The 18,760-nt window shown below is 43.8% G+C and overlaps 1 long non-coding RNA gene across 1 annotated transcript; it reads left to right on the top strand.

Moving 5' to 3' along the window:
* Nucleotides 1-273: 273 nt before the first annotated feature.
* On the top strand, nt 274-1,764 carry LOC128328424 (uncharacterized). Its single transcript, XR_008309202.1, has 2 exons — nt 274-394; nt 1,462-1,764. It is a non-coding gene; the product is annotated as an uncharacterized LOC128328424 (long non-coding RNA).
* The last annotated feature ends 16,996 nt before the right edge of the window (nt 1,765-18,760 follow it).

Raw genomic sequence — 18,760 nt, 5'->3', positions numbered from 1 at the left:
TAGGCTTGTTCACACAATCATTCGAGGCTGGAGTGGAGAACTCCTGCTCCAGTTGCAGCACATAAACAGAAACTCTGTTTGGGTCGGCAAACCCAGGAAACACACAATCAAGCCAGGCATTCTTGAAATCTGGAGCAGCAAACATGAAAAGTTCTCCAGTCTTTGTAGGACTTCCCAACATGCTTTGCACTGCCAGTAGACTGGAAAGTCTCTTGACAGTAGCAGCTGCCCTCTGATTGGTCATGGGGAGCAGGAGGTGGATCTAACCCTGCTGAAGCGGCTCAAGCAACAGGATCATAGAGTGTGCTTTGCAGAATAGCACATCCATGGTCAGCAGGCAGCCCTTGTAGCCACAGCTCTCTATTGTTTCCAGGCCTGTTTCCAGAATAGCAAGGTAGGAAGGTCCTTATTTTGCCCTACCTTGGTTAAGAGCAGGGTAGAGAATCTCTGTTGCCCTCGTTTGAGAGACCTGGGCTAGGGATGTGCATGAACCTGTTCGGAGGCCCTTTTAAGGGCCTCTGAACCAGTCTGAACAACTGGCTGTTCGGCTGGTTTGAAGGTGTGGTGGGGTTCTGACTTTAAGGGTGGAGGAGGGTACACTTATCCCTTCCTCCGCTTACCCCCGACCGGAACTTTGTTAGCAAAGGTTTCATCTGGGTGGGAGCATACCTCCTTGCCACCCCATTTCCTCTTTGGCCAGAAGGACCAGGAAGTACCCAATGCATGTATGCCTTTCTAACTTCCCCTGCCTGGTTCTGTGCACATCCCTAACCTGGGTTGGAGGGATTTTCACACAAGCATTGTGAACTCACAGAATGTGGATAGCCCAGCTTTTAACCTGCTTTTGCTGATTGTGTGAATCTGCCTAATATTGAGGCTGTTCTCACAAGCAGCCAAGACCCAGCTAGGGCAGCTAAACTCAGACTTGGCTGCCCATGAGAACCACCAGAAGCTGTGTGGCTCCCATCAGTGCCTCAGCAGCAAACCCGCCTAGGGAGCCCTCTGGTTAGCTGACGTTGAGGGCATGAATTGCCCTTATCCTGGGCTAACTGCATGAGTGTCAGTGCCAGCTGCTCCCAGCAGGCGCTGGCACAGGAGCAGGTTCCTGGCTGTTGCTGGGGGGATCCCCACAGTGGGATTTAGGGGGATGATGTGTGCTGGCCCCAAACCTCTGCACTGCCTGGGGCAGCAGTGGCTCATCTGGGCGCACAATCCACATGCCCAGCAACTCACAAGCTTGTCTGCAGGGAAAGTAAACTGCCACAGCCTTGCACACTGCCTGCCCTCATGGGATCGTGAGAAAGGGTTCACAATCTTTCATTAAAATATACCCATATAAATAGGTTCTGTAGCTTTTTGTGCTCTGTAAGCCTGTATATCCCTTTCTCTGTATCCCTGGATTGTGTTTCTGTTCTTACTAGCAATATGCCTACCATTATAATCTCCCCCATCATATTGCAGGGGTCTCTGGTGTGGGAGCACAATATGTCTGTGTACTTACTGCAGACCAGGACACTGCATCTTTGGTTTGACTCAGAGGAAAGCTGCAAGCCCATAATCTCACAAAGATGAATGGATGCCAGCAACACAAGGAGGTGGTCTCATACAAATCCACCTTGAAGATAGCATTTTTGTGCATTCAAAGAGGAACTTTGATTTCAGCATGTACAACTTAACTCTAGACTTCCATTTAATTTCCCATTGGTACTTACATTAGTAGATAATGATTCTGAAGCTCTTCCAAGAAGATTTTTCTCCCCCCTACAGATTTGTTTTGGTACTATTTATTGCTTCCGCAGATATATTGTTCAGAGGGATTCAAAGAGAATGCAATAGTTACACCACAACGTGAGAAGCACAACATCCACTCACATTCTGTTTCAATCTCCTCCTCTTCCCACCCCCCACATTACATCAAGTCAAAGTTTCAAGCAGTGAGGTAGTTTCTGTGAATCCTGTGCTAATGCCTTTCCAGAAAATGTTTTCTTTGCGCCCTAAATTATTGATTGGGCTATTAAAGGTCTGAAATAAAACTTTAATTAGTTGGTAGAGCGTTGCAAAGTATGACCTGCTGGAATCATGTGAATGCAATAGAGGAGAGATACCCATCTGACAACAGTGCTTACAGCCAGGCAAATGAAACACTCATAATGAGAGCAAGAAAACGAACATCTGGTGCATATTTGTATTGCTTTGGTAAAGATGCTCTTCAGTTGTGGGGGGATGGTGCATGTATACAGATTCTCCGGCCCATCTGCTTTGATACAAACCTACTTGCGTTTTAAATTTTGCATTTAAGTGGCCACTATTGGAGTTCATTTTTTTCTGGTCTTCTATCATTGTGGCTGATACGTCCAGTTTATACCCCAGTGTACAGGACCAGCCCTTCTAAGAAGCAGGGTTAAGCAGGCTGCTTCAGGTAATCGTTTGAGTTTATTATTACAATCAATGACATAATTATAAACATGCAATTGAAATACAATGAAACAACATATTGCTATCCAAACTTAATACACAGCAGTGGTGGCCGGTTTGGATGCCGTTGAGAGGGCGGCGAGAGGCACCTTTAAGCATAAGTTAGTAGGTGTTCACCTCTGCTCCGGCCACACCTCCAAGCAGCCACCCAGCACTCCTTGCAGCAGGGGATTGGCTCTGCCACTCACCTGGCCGCCAGTGGGGGATCAGCTCTGCGGAAGCCAGATGAGTGGTGGAGCCGATCCCTGCCGCAGGGAGTGCTGGGTGGTGTGCTGCTGCTCAGAAAAGTTTGGAGGTGTGGCTGGAGTGGAAGTAAGCAGCATCTACTGATTTGTGCTTACAGGTGTCTCTCACTGCCCTCCTGGCAGCACCCACACTGGCCGCTGCTGATCCACAGCTAATATATCAGCAACTGCTTCAGGTTACAGATTGCAGGCCAGTTCTCAGGGTGGCTGCCTACTCAAGACTCCCTGCAGAGGGAGGGAGGGGAAACTGCACCTAAGAGAAGAGGATGGCAAGACAAGAAATTTGAAAGGAAGGAAGCAGGACTATGATTGTAACCCTTATCCAGATCGGGGGGAACTTTACACAAATGGTATGGGGGGGGGCATTATTTATGACCACATGCCAAATTCAAATCTAATTTGAAGGGAATTGTCCCCCAAAATCAATGTTTGTGGTGGCAGAAGAAAGTGTGTTTCATAATACCTGAAAACATACTTCCATATAGAGGTTGAATGCTTATTTTGAATACTCCTTTGATTGATTGATTGATTGATTGATTGATTAAGTGTCATCAAATTAGTGTCAATTCTTAGCAACCACATAGATTCTCTCCAGGATGATCTGTCTTCAACTTGGCCTGAATTCATTGCTGTCATAATGAATTCACTAGTGGGCCCGGGCGCAGAGCATCAGCGCCTCTAGTTGGGCCCAGCCATCACCCCCCGCCCCATGCTGGCATGCCTGGCTTTCTGGTTGGCCAGCCAGTCGAACAGCCACTCCCCTGTGAATGGTAAGTGGTTTTACTTTGTCGACATCGTTACTAATGTGCAGGTGACACTGTGTTTCAAGGACTAATTTGTAGGGTCACTTTTGGGTGCATTCTGCCAAGAACAGTGTGCACGGGGTAGATTCATTTCACCCCAATTGTCTGAACAGAAAGAGAAGGAAGAGGCACTATTTGATGCTGCATTTCAGGCAACATAAATTATGGGCCAGCACTGAAGGTGTGCATTTATGAAAACCTAAGAAGTTCCAAAAATCTGACCTTTATGCTCATTCCCTGCATTTATTTATTTATGCCCTAGCATTATAACTTTATAAAAATCCATTTTTAAAATCTCAGCAGTTAGGCTATAGGTGTCTGAGAGTGGAAGCAACTGAAGACAATTTGAAAGAAGGAAAACAAAGAGAAAATAGAAAGAACCTGGAAAGCGAGTTGGTTACGGTATTGCTTAACCTTGCTTACACAAGTGGCCATGTCGGAAGAATGTAGTACTGGAGCTGCAAACACCCATGAAATTGTAGGCCCCCCTTCTGTGAAAAGAAAAGGAGAGAAAGAGACATACAGAGAAGAGCTGTGAAAAAGGACAGTAAAGGATGCAGCTCCTTGAAGGGGTTAGAACCTGAATAGGCCCCTGAAGCTTCGCATAGCCACACTGGATGGTATTGAGTCCATTAGAATTGGTACTAATTACATTAGTAACTGCTTTCCTAGGAGGATAGCACACCAGTAATTATGCTCTCAGTGCCGATCAAGTTGAGATGGAGACAGCCATATTTGTTTGTTTACTGCTTGAGTCTTGCTCTTGCAAACCTCTCTTTTCTTTACTATGCAGAGGCCTCAGCTCTTGATCTCACAATTCATTGTGATAGTGAAGCACTCCCTGCCCCCTCTTGTTATTGTATTTTAATAAAACGCTTTTGGAGCAGTCCTGATCCTCCTGACTCCATTGTCTTCTGAGATCTTTTACTCCGAAACCCAGCTATCTAGATGAAAGTCCCAGTGGTTAACACTGCTCCAGATTTAGTTGGCCATGGGTGCTATCAATCTCAGCAGGCTCCACTACAGAGACAGCAACCTGGTTCTCCAGGGGGTCAGAATCCAGTGGCTATAGAAGGAAACATATTCCCTTGGCATCAGAGTAATGCTCCAAGAATTGGTTGTGTTTCCACAAGGAAGCCACTGCAGGACACACACATTAGATCCAGATACGTGAGTTGGGTGCATGGGTTCAAGCCAGCATGGTAACACTGACTTTGGTCACTATCCTGACATAAATTGTATATGCTTGAAGCCTTGGCCTAGAAATAGCAACCGTTCACCAAAAAGAGAGAGGCATTTTTGTGAGTGGATGTGTCTTCCTTGTTGCCATGGTAGCTGCAACTTCAGTTCTCCTTGACTCCCTTAAACACCTGTTAATCCTCTGACCTTTTCAGCAGACTGGATCACCTGCAGTGAGGGCAGACAGTTTGCAGAAGAATGGTATCCTTCACTCTTTGGAGAATGGCAGGTCCTGCTGGGCTCCTGCCCCTATTCCTAATTATTTATCTGGTGCTACATCTTGAGGGTATTGCCAATTAATTTTCCAGAAAGATTTTAGCTTTAAAAATCTTAAGCAAATTGAAGGGTTTTTTCCTCTCAAGGAAATTTATCCCCTTTGTAGCCTCTTCATTTTTGTCTTCAATGCCATGTCCTTGAGAAGGAAAGTTTTGTTGGGTAGTAATTTTAAGCGTCAACCAAATACTGGTCAAATTACAGGATTATTATTGCCAAGTTATTGCTCTTAAACCAGTGGTGTGGTCACAAATTCAGAGGTGCAGATACTGTCCATAACAACCCCTATAGTCACTCAGACCTCAACAGCCGCACCCCATAGGCACATCTACCCCAATGGCCACACACCCCTTTTAGACAGATGCAATAATTTGGGGGGGATGTCCTGTTGCAAGAAGAAACACCTGGAACACTATGTGGTTATGCACCCAGAAAAGCAGTCTGGATTGTCAACCACAAAGGGTGGAGGCTACTCCTTGTAACAGAAGACAGGAAGAATGGTAATAAGGAATTCTTTAAGTACAACAAAAATAATTTCCAATCTTCTTTAAAACATTCTAAGTTTTAGTCTCTTATCAGTGTTATAAATGTTGCCATCTCCACATATTCCAAAATTTTTATCAACCAATCTTCTTTTAAAGGCAGTTCACTACTTTTCCATTTCTATACATATATACATCAATGCCATTTTTTTTGTTATCAAATATCATCTATACATTATTTTATAATAATTTCCTTTTAGAGCATAAGATACAGTGCATTTTAAATCAGTTTTCCATAATTTTTCCCAGGTTACCGTTTCTATATTGCACCCCACATCTTGAGCCCACTTTTTCATAAAATCAACTGTATGGTGATAAAATCAAACTTTGGGATATCAAGAATAGCATATTCTGAGGTGTAGGGAGCTTGGCCATGGCTAGAGGACAACATCTTCTGGTGGCTCCCCGGCCCCCTAGACTCCACGCCCCTTGCTTCTGACATCAGATGCAAGGAGGTGGGGCCAATGCCATGGTGCATTTATGGGGGAAGCTTCCCTTCCCTTGTATGTGGTTCAGTGATTGAGAACTCTTTTCCCTGATTCCTCAAGAAAAATTCCTTTAGGAATTTTTGTTCATAATTACCTCTTTATAGAGAACCACACTATTGCCTATGAAGAAGTTGTTCCCTATTACAAACCTGTTCTTGGTTTGTAATGACTTCTTCATAGGGAACAGTGCAGTTCCCTATAAAGAAGTTCAAACAGAGAATCCACAACTCATAAAAATTCCTAAATATTCACCCCTTTTCTTGATTCCTTTGGGGGTTGGCTGGTAGTTGGTACCCATGTGGCCCTATCACCAAACACATTTTGGTGTGCCTAGGTGCTACCCATGGGGAATTATGAGCTGCATCAAATCCCCATTATTACTGATGGCATAAATAAATAAATAAATAAATAAATAAATAAATAAATAAATAAAAACAATAACAAATTAATATAATAAATACCAGGAATCTAACACTAACATTGCCAAACACATGAAAAACTTTAAATCCTAAAAAATTGCCTACTGCCTTGCGGGTTCACCCAACCCACTTTGGTGCCCCCTAGCCATTAAAAATTTGGCCAAATTGATTCAAATCAAATTGAATTAAATTTGAATTGAATCAACCTAGATTTGAAGCCAACCGATTCAAGCTTGAATAGAATCAGGCTGATTCAATTTGAACTCAAATTAAATTGCAAAATTTGATTTGTGCACATCCCTATCTTGCAACGCTGCTCAGACCCTGGAGGGAATTTAGTACAAGAACTGTGTCCCTGCCCATCTCTGCAGCACTACGCCATTGTCTAAAACTCTAGAAATTTATATATATATAGACTGAGATATTGCTCTGTAACCTAGTGCTAAATGGAAACCCAATTATCTTCTTATGCCTACATCTTGATTACACAAATGTAGTACTGGATATGCAATTAGATTTCCTGGAAAACTCAGCTTTATTTTCTTTTAGCAAGTTCTAGCCCTTATAGCTATTAAAACATGCTTTAAAAATGCCTACTGAAATCTTGGAAGCCAAAAGGATGGCTGAACAGGCCCAGCCCAAGCCAAACTGGTGCTTGAGGTGGTGAGTGCACAGTAGGGCAAATTGATTCAAATTTGTATCGATTGGATGCGAATCTGGGTGATTTGAGTGATTCCAATTCAAATCGAACCACCCCTTGAAAATTCATAAAAAATTGAATTTGAATCAAATTAAGAGCCATTTGGCACCTTTTAAAAACAATTGAGGCCCCCCGATTGTTTTTAAAAGGTGCCAAAACAGGGTCAAATCAATTCAAATTGATTCAAATTTGAAACAGATTTTTGAATTCAACTCAAATTCAAACTGAATCACAAAATTTGATTTGTGCACACCCGTAGTGCACAGCACATGCCAGCAAAAATTGTGTAATTATTGTTCATGCATTTTAGCCTGCTTTCCTTAAGGAAAGTAAGCTTATGAGATAACCCGGCATTCTGTGTGTCCATCCGTGTGTCCATGTGTCTGTCTGTTAGTGTCCCTCTATCAACTTCGCAATGCCTGGATCAATATGAATCAAATTGGGTACAATTGTAGGGACACATAGAGACACCTCAACGGCTTAGTTTGTGGTTATGTCAACTGCCTATCCAATTTGAACCAAATTTGCTACAGATGGAAGGATGCATAAAGATGCCTCAGTGGCATAGTTTGTAATGATGTCATCCACCCTGATTCAAGATGGCAGATGCATGAATGTTTGGGAAACAAGTGGGCTAACTTGTGAACCGCCCAACTGATTTGAATCAAATTTGCTACAGATATAGAGACATATAGGGATGGCTCCACGGCATAGTTTGTGACGATGTTCTCCAGCTTGATTCAAGATGGTGGACACATGGTGAGGATTCCCCTTTACAAATACAAGAGTGGATGGCTCTGGCAATGCTAAAGGGTAGCCAGGCTTACCCGGCTGACGTGGCTGCTAGCGCTGCCACTCACTCCCACTTACCTTCCCTGGAGCTTTCTCAAGCATGCGTGCTGCCTTCTTTAGGAAACCACCCACATGGCGGCAGAGCGATTCCAACCTCCATGCATACATATAGATGGTCATCCATTCATGCAAGGGCAAAATGGCTTCCGCGCATGCTCGGAGGCCAGAACTACTCTGCTGCCATGTGGGCATCTTCCTGAACAAGGCAGTGTGCGCACTTGGGGCTGTGCCAGGGAGTGGCGGTGCCAGCAGCTGCGCTAGCCAGGTAAGCCTCTTATTACCTCTCTCACCCACCTGGCTGCCCATTCACTGCTGAACCAGTTTTGCCTAAACTGGGCCTGGCTTGGTTTGAACTGCTGCTAGTTCAGTCCGCGATCAAATTGCCAAACTGGCCTTGTTCAAGGCAAACCGTTTGTGAACCGTTCAGTTTCCAATGACAAAGGGAGGGAAGCCTTTGACAGGATACTCAGGGAAGACACTTGGTAGGGGGTAAGAGAAGAAATTTAAAGGTACAGCAACATAACAAAGAAAGACCTGGTAGGTAGATGAGTTGCCTGAGGTAAGGCAAGTCTTGAGGTGAAGGGATCAGCTTCTGGGGCTCCTGATTCCTCCCTACGACCACCTCATTAAAAGTCTGTTTAGGACTGCAGACGATTTCTTGTCCACAGTTACATGCTCGGTACGATAATTTCTGCCATATAATAGCTCCAGCTTTGAGACTCTCAGCTATCCAACATCTGCCCTTTTGTAGTTTCTAGGATACGAGCTTATCACCAGAATAACAGGAACAATATGTTTTCCCAGCACTTAATTAATTATGTTTTCATATTCAACATCAGATAACTTAACTTGCAGTGAAAACAAAGAATTTTAAGTAGGATGTTTTACATGGTGTGAGGGGGAAGGAAACCCTCTAGCAGTTTATTTAATGGAGTTTCAGTTTCCTAATTTTGTTAAAATCCCACTGGCATAGAGCATAAAAGAATCTAATGTGAGCCACCGTGTAATTATGCCTAATAACTAGGCTTCAGTGTGTGTGGGGGATGTAGGAGGAGAACTGTGGATCCAACTGGCCCCCTTACACCTGCAAGAAACAGATGACTTCTTTCACTGAAAAGTAATAGGGTAATGACAGGATGGCATTCAATGAAAACATTAATTAATTCTCTGTAACCAAATACAAGAGGACCATCCATTGAGATATGCCATTATTGAACCACTTAAAATTATGCTTCACATCACCTTAAAGACTCATAGCACATGAACCTAAAATGTGTTCTCTGTCCCTTTCTGTTACAGCCATTTATTGCTCTTTGGCGAAACATTTCAAATCAGAGAGGGGAGCTGGTCTTAGGAGAGGAGAGCTGGTCTTGTGGTAGCAAGCATGACTTGTCCCTTTAGCTAAGCAGGGTCTGCCCTGGTTGCATATGAATGGGAGACCTGATGTGTGAGCACTGCAAGATGTTCCCCTCAGGGGATGGAGCCACTCTGGGAAGAGCAGAAGGTTTCAAGTTCCCTCCCTGGCATCTCCAAGATAGGGCTGAGAGAGATTCCTGCCTGCAACCTTGGAGAAGACGCTGCCAGTCTGTGAAGTCAATAATGAGCTAGATAGACCAATGGTCTAATTCAGTTTTTGGCAGCTTCCTATATTCCTATGTGCCTGTGTTTACAGGGCTGTGGCACTAATGTTTGTGAGAAACCTCCTTAGAGGAGATTCAATTCGATGTTAGAACAAAACCATAATGAACTATTGGCTGTGACTGATGTAATGTTAGTCTTCTGAAATAGGAAGAACAATGTATTCCCATGAAGTCCTCTTGTGGCCCCCATATGGGCCTGGTTTGTTGTGGCCCCAGTTTGTTGTAAATTGCCCAGAGAGTGATATGAGTTTGGGCTGGTATACAATTATACTTACTTACTTACTTACTTACTTAATTAATTAATTAATATGTGGCAATGGTTATATTGCTAATAAACAAAATTGCTTGGGATGGATAAAACTTTGTGTTAACTAACTTCTTTAGCTTACATCAGAAAGAAGATTGCTTAAGGACCTTGTTGCTTCTGCTGTTCCTCCTGCTCCCTGGCTTTTGAAAATGCAGAGGTCAAGAAATCGGGAGCAGAAGCAAGTGTGGAGGAGTAGAACTGTATAGTTTACCTGTCTATGCCTCCACACTGGCATAGGTCAGGGAAGGGAATGGGGGAGGAAGAAAGAATTACCCTTTCATCGAATTAGGGGAAGGAAACAGCACACTCTGCAGTCTGCACATTGCTGGGAATGGAGTAGCAAGATGGCAGTGCCTCATGCATGTGGTTGGGGCTTGGCGTAGGTTGGGTGGTTTTGATTTTGTTGATTTGTACTGCTGTTCTTTAGATTTTCTTCCCTCAAGCACAGCTGAGGGAAGAACATGGCAACAAACCAGCGTGAAGGACCTCCTGTCCTTTGGGACTTCCAGTTGTGTTAGGTATGCCCCAGGAGAGGCAGAACACCTGAGTCCTTCACTGATGAGGAAGTTCGGAGCCTTGCCTCTATCTGATTGGCGCTCTGTGTCTGTAATGTGCTGTTTGATGACAACCTTGGCCAGATCGTAGCCCATGTTAACTAAGAGGGGTGGGCGTAGGCTCAGGGACAATGCTTTAGTCATAACTGACTGTTTCCAACAGGATTGAAAGTCATTGCTCAGGGTTAGGGGGGCAAGACCTAAGGGACAGAAAGAGAGTCTAAGCCAATAGTTAAGTATGGCAATCCAGACCCTTGCTTCCACTTTCATCAAGCCTGTCTCCAGTCACAAGGCGGCGTTAAGGACACATCTTGGAACCTGAAGGGCTGCGCTTAAGAACTTTGATTGCACATGCTCCAGTGGGGCAAAGTTGGGGAAGATGCTCAGCTGACCACCATACAGAAGCTGAGCTAGAGGTTTGGCTTCATACAGTTTAAGTGCTGTGAGTATATATTGGCCGCCTCTTGTCCGGAGAAACTTAAGAATAGCAGAAGTACTCCTCTGTGCATTTAATGCTACATAGTCCCCATGTGTCTTCCTAGTGTTGGTGGAGTGAAGGACTACCCCCAGGTATTTAAAGCAAGGAACCTGTTCAATCTTGTGCCCATCTATAGACCAAGTACGGATCTTGGGCCTTTTAGCAAAAGCCATAATTTTGGTTTTATGATAATTAAGTTCTAGCAGATTGCAATACTGTGCTAAGGCATCATTTAGTTATGCAAGCTATCGAAAAAATAAGTAGTAGGAAGATAACATAACAGAGTGCTTATCTGGATATTAATTCCCAAACTGTTTATTGAGAGAAGAGGCTGAAACTGTATTCCTGCAACTCTAGAAATAATGAAAAATGAAAAGATGAAAAGTTGGGTTTCTTTTTGTATGACTTCTTGCTTCTGATCCTTTTTTCCTTCTCTATCACATACCGCCCCACCCCCTGCTATCTGCTAGGCCTGTGCATTTTTGGAATTCTGACTGTGGATCGGACTATCAGTTCTGATATCAATATTTTTGGGAAAGATTCTGATCTGATATAAGGTCCCCTATACCATATTGACCAGAATTGCTGTTGGAATTTCTTAAGTTAAAAAAATTAATTAAAATCAAATGATGGCCAGATTCACTTGTAATTGCATATACACAGTCTGACCATCCTTACTTATGGTGTAGGGGTGACTTGCAGAGCTCTGCTTTGAGCAGCCCCCCGCCCGGCAAATCTTTTTACTTCCCCCCTAGACTTCTATGGGGATTTTGGCGGTGGCGGGGAGCCATTTCCCACCCAGATTCTGACCCTGGGAAGGGTTCAAAGGTCATTCTCCCAACCTCTCTTATTTCAGATTGGATCTGATCTGATTCCTCCATTCATGCTCACCCCCACCCCTTATTATCCTTGCCCAACTGAATGATTTGTTCTTCTGCTAACGTGGCTTCCCATAGTAACATGCCTGGAAGGATTCTGGTTCAGTGTGGCCTTGGCCTCTCTGTTGCCTTTCTTGCTCTACTCTATTTTGTTGTTCTTTGTGTGTATTTCAGTTGCTTCTTTGTGTGTGAAGTCTTCTTTGTGTGTGATTTCAGTTGCTTCTAATCTTCTTTGTGTGTGATTTCAGTTGCTTCTACTGCTTGTCTGTGTATTGTGTATAGTTATACATTTTGATGGTGGGTTTTAGTGTTAGTGATTGCCACCCCACCCCCATTCCCTTAGTTTAGGCCTCTGTATGTGTGTATTTTTTTGTCTCAGTCTTTCCCCAACCAACTACTAATTCCTATATACACCCCATATACTTTCTTCTTCTTCTTTTTTATTTTACAAAAATCCCATTTAAAATGCTTCTATAGTCCTGCTTTCTTCCAGCAACAGCGTGGTGTAGTGGTTAGAGTGCTGGACTAGGACCGGGGAGACCAGAGTTCAGATCCCCAGTCAGCCATGACACTAGCTGGGTGACCCTGGGCCAGTCACTTCTCTCTCAGCCCAACCTACTTCACAGGGTTGTTGTGTGGAGAAACTCAAGTATGTAGTACATCGCTCTGGGATCCTTGGAGGAAGAGTGGGATATAAATGTAAAAATAAATAAATAAATTCTTTCTGTGTCTGATTGTGCATTGGGTCTTTGTGTGGTGTTCTGTCTGTCGGCCTGTTGACCAGTTCTGCAGCAGTGAAGGCTTGTGGTTTCACATACGCCACACATATAATAAATAAAAATATTAATTTCATTACACATTACCTTTATTTAGACTTTTGTTGTGCAGCAAAGCACTCCCCTGCTAACAGAGCAAAGAGGCACCTTTTCAAACTGATGATTCTCTTTACTGAGCAGCGGGAGAACAACTGGCCCTATCCATCCCCAGCACAGCATCCCTCCAGTGGCTGTTCCTGGTGTTTCTCTTAAGCCTGTATTTATTTTCAGACAGGGAGCCCTTTGGGGACAGGGAGCCATTTTGTTTATTTATATCTATGTAAACCACTTTGGGAACTGTTGTTGAAAAGCAGATTAAAAATATTTGTCGTATTTGTATAGACATAATATATACTCACAATGAAGAAGTCTGGTTTTCCAGCAGCAGCTGGAATGAGGACAGGCAGAGGCAGCAGTGTGCCTGTAGGGTGTACTTAAGACCATAAGAACAGCCCTGCTGGATCAGGCCCATGGCCTATCTAGTTCAGCATCCTGTTTCACACAGTGGCCCACCAGATGCCTCTGGCAAGCCCACAGGCAAGAGGTGAGGAAGGGCATGCCCTCTCACCTACTGTTACTCCCCTGCAACTGGTATTGAGAGGCATCTCGTCTCTGAAGCTGGAGGTGGCCTTTAGCCCTCAGACTAGCAGCCGTTGATAGACCTGTCTTCCATGAATTTATCTAAACCCCTCTTAAAGCCATCCAGGCTGATGGCTGTCGCCACTTCTTGTGGCAGAGAATTCTATAGGCTAATTATGTGTCGCATGAACAAGTATTTCCTTTTGTTGGTCCTGAACTTCTTGGCAATCAGTTTCATGGGATGACCCCTGGTTCTAGTGTTATGTGAGAAGGAGAAATATTTCTCTCTATCAACGTTCTCCAGACGATGCATGATTTTACAGACCTCCATCATGTCTCCTCATAGCTGTCTTTTTCCTACCTCTTCCCCACCCCCTAAAATCAAGCACACCCTCTTCTCTGCCATGCGCTGCCAATATCCACCTTCTGCTTTCTGCCTCCATGGGACACCACTGTTCAGCTCCAAGTGTGCTCCATCATAGTGTGTGCAGCTGTTTGCCTGCAGTCAAGTGCCAAGCCAGTTCACCCGAGTCACTGCCAACAGCCTGCTTGCCATGCTCTGCCATCCATCTGCCAATTACACCTTTTGTAAGTCTACAGTCCTGTGCCAAGCCAACATTCCTCATGACTTCCTTGCCTGCCTGCTTCCACCATCTGCCTACCAGCCTGCTTGCCCGCCCACCAGCCTGCCTCTGCAAGGCTTTATTTATTTCACCCCCTTTAAAAAGCAAGTAGTGGATTCTTGGATGTGACAACAATTTCATCTGGATTCTCCTGGGATTTCCATCTTTTCTATTGGGATTTTCTGGTGTTGGTCCAATTTAGGCATGAGTTTAAAAAAAATCATTAAAAATTAGAAGATGAACTGATTGACTCCAAATTAAATACACAGAGTCCTGAAACTCTGTAGTATATCTGTGCAGGTTTTTTAAGCTTTCTGATAAATCAGAACCGCACTGGCTGCCGATATGTTTCCAGGTGAAATACAAAGTACTGGTTATTACCTATAAAGCCCTTAACGGCTTGAGTCCAGGCTGTTTAAGAGAGTGCCTCCTTTGTCATGAACCTTGCTACCTTTTATGATCTTCTGGAGAGGTCTGGTTATGGTTGCCAACAGCTCATCTGGTGGCGACTCAGGACTGGCCTTTCTCTGTCACTGCCCCAGGGCTTTGGAATATGCTTTCTGCTGAAATAAGAGCATCTCCTTCTCTGTTTTTCCCCAGGAAGAACTTCAAGACTCTCCTGTTCTCACAAGCTTTTAATTAGAATTAATTTTAATAATTTGTTTTATATTGTTTTTATTGTGCTTTATCTATTTTAATCTGTGGTTTTTAATATTAAAATTTGTACACTGCCTAGAGATGTACATATCTATATATAAAAATAAGAAACAAACAAACAAACAAACAAACAAACAAACAAATAAGCCGTTCCAGAAATATAAAATGGGGAGCATAAAAGTGGGGTGGTTCCCTTTTGGAAAGGAAGGATAGATTGTGCCTTCGAATTGGTGTTGATTCCTGGTGACCACAGAGCCATGTGGTTTTCTTGGTAGAATTCAGAAGTGGTTTACCATTGCCTTTCTCCTGCTTAGTATGAGATGATGCCTTTTGTCATTGTCACTGAAGTGAGCATTCACCTACAGCACCTTCCTGTATCGCTGCTGCCCGTTATAGATGATCCCCTTTTCCAGGAAGGCAAAGGGTAGGTTCCTCCAAATGAGTCCGGGATAATTACATCCAATGGGGAGTTTCCATTCCTGAACATTTTGCAACTTTATACCATGAAACAAGTTGTTTCAAGCACTTCTTTGATCCCCCCATCCTAAATTCATTTTTAAAAAATCAAGGGATAAATCAATTTGTTTCAAATTAAATTCATAGATCCTTGTCATTCTGTGTTATGTGACCCTAATTTCAGAACCCTATACCCAGCCATTTCTGATTTATGTTTTTTGTTTTCATTATCCCATTGACCACAATGTTAAAATTTTCTGTCTCCATCTCTCCCCTGCCCCCAGATTTCCAATTGGAAATAAAAAAATTTATATGATTTCTGAGTCTTAGGGGGTCACAAAATCTGAATCCAAAACTTATTATATGGTATCGCTTTGGATCCTTTATTTTCTGGGGTGCATAGGCCTACTACTGCAAATCTGATACAGTGAATTATACTCATCTTTACTTCAGTAACCTAGAAAGTTTATTTACTTTCTAACTTTGATTGTTTTTCAGCTTCATAGGCTTTTTATTTCAGGCTAAAAACATTATTTTTTAGTCCATTTATTGGACTGCTTCCCCATTTTTCCATGGCCAATTTCCTCTTAATTATACTGATGCTTTAATTGTTTATTTGCACAATCTTGATTAGGAGTGCCAACTGGTGGTCAATTAACACATTAATACTAATTTTGTAGTAGTGGATTTCGAACACAATGTTTATGGAAGTAGTGATATCTTCCTCATTTCAATATTAAACAATGAATATTAATTTAATAATACGAAACATTTTAAGAATCCTGAAGGCAGTTTGTCTATAGGAAAAAATATTGCTACATTTTTGGGCACTATTTGGAACATAGGAAGCTGCCTTCTATCAAACCAGACCATTGGTCCATCTATCTCAGTACTGTCTACACTGACTGGCAGGAGCTTTATAAGGTTTCAGGCAGGAATCATTCACCGCCCAACAGGAGATGCCAGCGATTGTACCTGGGACCTTTTGCATGCAAGCAGGTGCTGTACTACTGGTCTACGGCCAGAACACCGGAGCCCCATGATATTCAGTGACTTATCCTCCATTAAGAGGGTCCTCCCATGGAAGATGCAATGTATCTCCATGTGCAGAACACAGAGAGACATGAGAACTCTTAAGAGTCTTTACAGCATGTGGGTCTCTCTCCAACTATTCTGTTTCAGACTGGAGTCTATAGAAGAACCAGTGAAGGAGTCAGTGCAGGAAAACAAGAAGGGATAGAGGAGTACAGACAGACAGAACACTCAGTGGGGGCAGGGCCACAGAGCAAGCTAGAATGTTGATCCAGCAATGACCTGGAGCCAATGGAGGGCTCAAATAGACCTGTCATTAGATTGATAACTCCTGCTTTCCCCTCTCCACGGGTACTGTTGGGGCTTAAAAGTGCCATGCCCTATTTCTTAAATGCTGACTTTGGCATTACTGGCAAATTTCCTGCATTTCCACCTTCTCAAACATGCTAGTGCAGGCTCCTAGAGTGGTACCTTTCAAAGCTCCAAGATATGATATTGTGATATTTTGTGGTATTTTGGTAGTAATGAATAATAAGCTTGTACCACAGGCTTCTATCTCTTGGTATTAATTTGGAAGTGCTTTTCTGATTTGCTAACCTTCCTGAATCTAAATCTATATCTACAAAAAGCATGTCCTAGAAATCCTAACCATGTAAGGAAGTCTGAACGAGGTATAATCCAGGAAAGATATATTGGGTTAGCTAGAATGGAACAAAAGGGCACAAATGGCCCTGTGCCCCTGAGGGAACCCCCCACCCCCCAACTGGGAAACAGTCCACTCTTCACTTTCCCCTCCTCTCTGACTAGGTGGTTGCAGGGCTGGGGGCAAATCAGCATGTGCAGGGCCCCCTTAACATTCCAAATAATTAATGTAAAACCAAGAAACAAACATATGCAGTTTAGCACAGCAGAGATGCACCTAGGTACATTTACCAAACATTTACCTTTCCTTCCCACCCCACACACCTCCCCCTACACACACACACACACACACACACACACACACACACACACACACACACACCTCTTATGCACTCCTTCCCTTCTCACCCCACGTACCTCCCTCTACAGTCTACAAACACACATCTATGTGTCCGTTAGGGGCCGGTGGCAGGAGAGACAGCTTCGCAGCTCTGGCCAGAACCCTTTCCTCGCCCACCGCTTGCTATTGCACCCATCCTTGTGCAGAGGCAACAACTTTTGCAGGGCGCTTTTCTCAGCCCACTGAGTGTCAACCCATCCGCGACTTGATGCTGGACTCTTAGAGATCCGCCTCCTATGAGAAGCAAAGGGGTTGACAGATCCCAGCTCAGGGAAGATGCCCAATGCGGGGGGCGGGGGGGCGGGGGCAACTGCTGGGATCGGGAGTGAATTGGGCAAGTGGAAAGAGTCCTACCTTCATCTTGTGCAGTCTCTTGCTATGATCCCCCAATCTTTGAGGTGCGGTGAGGTGATCCTTGCTTGCTAGGCAGGTCGAGTCTCCAGTGGTCCTTCCTCTGCTATGCAAGACATCTGCTCCCTCCCTCCCGCCCCCCCAGCCAGCCAGTGAGTGGCCGAGGCAGGCTCATGGTGCGAGGCTGCTGAGTGAGTGGAGAAGCAGGCTGCTCACTGCTCACTCAGCCACTGCTGGTGTGCTGTGCCACCGCTGCACCTCCCACCCACAAGCACACATGGCGGCTGGTTGCTGTGCCACTTGGAACCAAGGCCAGCACATGGCGTGAGGCTACTGTGCTGAGAGTGAGCAGGTGCTCGCTGCTTGTGGCGGTGCTGCCGCCAGCGCAGGGCCCGTCCAAGCCAGGGGCCTGGGGCGATTGCACCGGCCACCCCGCCCTAAGGACGGGCCTGCTCCTGACTCAACAGCAAGCTCCTGATCAAAGTGTGTGGTATTATATTTGTGAGGAGTGAGAGAAGGGCTGCTAAATATGCTAAACAAATAAGCGAAATAAATAAATAAATAAATAAATGCCTTCAATGTTTTGTTCTTCACCTTATCCATGTAGTTCTGTAGCAAAGACATGGGGAGGTGCAGAAGAAGGCAGAGGCCCCATCTTCACTTCTTGTCCCAGGACCCATTTTAGTCTTGCCATGCCCCTGAGAACAAGTATCAGAACATCCTTATATAATTCCATTGTCACATTTGAAATACCATTACAAGGTATATAGGGTACAATTCTAGATACCCTATATCAAGAAGAATATCATTCAGAACACTATAGTAAAGGGCAATCAGAATGATCAAGAGGTTGGAACATTTTTCCTATGAGGAACGTCAAAAGCGTTTGGGTCCTTTTAATTATTAAAATAATGTCCATGTTTGAAAACATAACAGAATAACAAAAACAGGATCATTAAATGAAAAAAGACAGCAGTAAACAAACAAACAAACACACACACACCAGCACTGAAGTCCTTTTAGTGATCAATCAGCTATTTGTGCAGCTGAAATGCCAAGCAGCCCATTCACAGGTAGTGAATGGATAAGAGGAATTTCCTCTGAAATTTCTCAGAAGAGTTTTATACATTTCCATTTTAGGGCACAATCCAGCCAGAGTTAAAGCTCCATTACTTTTTGTGGAGGAGGATTAAGTATCTTCTTAACTCTCTCATTGCAATCAATGAGATGACAAAGTGCTTCATTTTGGCTGGATTGTGCCAATAGTAGCTATATATTTAATTCTCTAAGGCATAGCCGTGGCTAATCCTGT

Source organism: Hemicordylus capensis, chromosome 5, assembly GCF_027244095.1.
Source record: "Hemicordylus capensis ecotype Gifberg chromosome 5, rHemCap1.1.pri, whole genome shotgun sequence".
NCBI classification, from domain to species: domain Eukaryota; kingdom Metazoa; phylum Chordata; class Lepidosauria; order Squamata; family Cordylidae; genus Hemicordylus; species Hemicordylus capensis.
Note: the sequence above shows the minus strand (reverse complement) of the source record. Positions and strands in the feature narration are given on the sequence as shown.